The sequence below is a fragment of the Chinchilla lanigera genome, unplaced genomic scaffold (genome assembly GCF_000276665.1).
Source record: "Chinchilla lanigera isolate Chin_1 unplaced genomic scaffold, ChiLan1.0 scaffold00008, whole genome shotgun sequence".
Taxonomy (NCBI): domain Eukaryota; kingdom Metazoa; phylum Chordata; class Mammalia; order Rodentia; family Chinchillidae; genus Chinchilla; species Chinchilla lanigera.
Window position 1 is genome coordinate 25,317,239 of NW_004955409.1, and position 1,840 is coordinate 25,319,078.

Consider the following 1,840-nt stretch of genomic DNA (forward strand, 5'->3'; position numbering starts at 1 on the left):
AAAAAAAAAAAAAAATCTGACTAGTAGTTTAAATTATTATTATAATTTTCACTAAACATGTCACTCATTTTCTAGAATGAGATAGAAAATAATTAAAATCACACTTAACATAAAACCTGAGGGAGTGAATTTTAACAGAGGACATTTTGTAGAAGTCCCGCTCCCATCAAAAAAATTAAGAATGAGCCAGTTGTGATGGCACACTTACACCAGCACACAGGAGGCTGAGGCAGAAGGACCACCTTGAATTTGAGGCCAGTCAGGGCTACACAGTGACTTCAAGGATAGCCTAAACTACATATTGAGAGCCTGTCTCCAAAAAAAAAGTCAAGAATGGGCTAGGGATGTAGCCCAGTAGTACAGTGCTTGCCAAGTATCCTCAGGGCCCTGGGTTCAATCCCCTGTGCAACACTTGGAAATAGAAATACTTTACAGATCTAGGAAATGTATTTGCATATAGTCTAAGTGTTCTTCTTTTGTCTATACACTCCACTTTTGAAATCTCACCTATTCCCATGGCTAGGCAGATGATCTCAGAATTACTCTCCCATCACAGGCTGTTTCCAATGCCTTACTTTTAGCTCAGTCCAGACATTCTTATTTCATTATCCCATCAGCTCAAAAGTAACATGCCTAAAATACTTATCCTCCACCTTCATCTCTGATGTTTTACTTGTCCTATGTCTGCCCATGCTACAACCATTCTCCTTGTGTCCCTGTCCTCTCACCTTCACTCCTGAACTTGCATTTATCATCCTAGTTTAGCGCTTTCTTTGAAACCCTTCACATCCATACTTTCCTTTCTCTATTTCTGGCTCAAGTCCTTCTCCCAACCAAGCTGGTTTTCTCACTGTTTTGAATAAACTCTGCCCTTTGCACTTTTTCTTACATTCCTTGTTCTCTAAGAGAGCCCCACCATTACCACTCCAATTCAAATTCTTCCTACTTATTCTTCAAGATAACTAAGGTCATTCTATCTTCTTTGCTGACCCCCCAATTCCGGAAATACCTCCTTTGCTTCTGAGTTCTCACAGTATTATTTATAGCTGAGCATTCATTTGGCATTTTAATCAAATGCCAGCTTATGACAGCTCTTTGAGACCAGATCATGACTATTTATTTATACCTCATCGTGAGCGGTGCCCAGCGCTGCACAAAAAAACTCACTCAGAAGTATTTATTTTTAGATGGCTGATTTATTGGTTGAAATTACACCTTTCCATGGAGATTGTTCTGAAAGGGAAACCTGAAAAGAAGACATGGGGTCATAGCAGACTGTCATCAACCAGACATCAGCGCTTCCCTAATGTGGCCAAAATCGGGTGAAAACAAACGAGTCAGTCCCATCCTCTTAAGTATAGAAGGAAAAGAATCCAGGTACACACAAGTTCCATTCCTTTTTTAAAAGTTTGTGATGTAGATCTGCCCTACCCACCCACCCCCTCCTTCTAAAAATCTGAAAACAGCCCAAAGGTTAGAAGGATTAGGTTAGATGAGTTGGTCCCTCCCTCCTCCTCTGGAAAACTTCAGGGACAAGGTACACCGAACAATTCCCAAGATAGCCCCCGAAAGAGATCACAGAGGCGATAAAGTGCTGGTGACAGGCTGGCGTGGAAGCGAAGGACCGCTTCCACCGCGGCCGGGGACAGATACAAATCTACCCCCTGCCCGACAACCCACCCACGCAGAGAACGGGTGGCAAAGGTGAAAATAATGAAGGAGGTCGGCGGGCTGCGGAGATCTCCAGGTCCTCCGGACCGGCTGCCGGGCGCTCCCCGCCTGGTCGGGGCCCCGGGGCACTGCCTGGCGGTCCCAAGGGTGGGACGCACCCGAGCTGGAC

General features: G+C 44.5%; 1 protein-coding gene across 1 annotated transcript in view; it reads right to left on the reverse strand.

The window, feature by feature from the left end:
* Positions 1–1,840, reverse strand: part of Brms1l (breast cancer metastasis-suppressor 1-like) — a 33,246-nt gene that overhangs the window by 30,927 nt on the left and 479 nt on the right. The window lies entirely within an intron of this gene.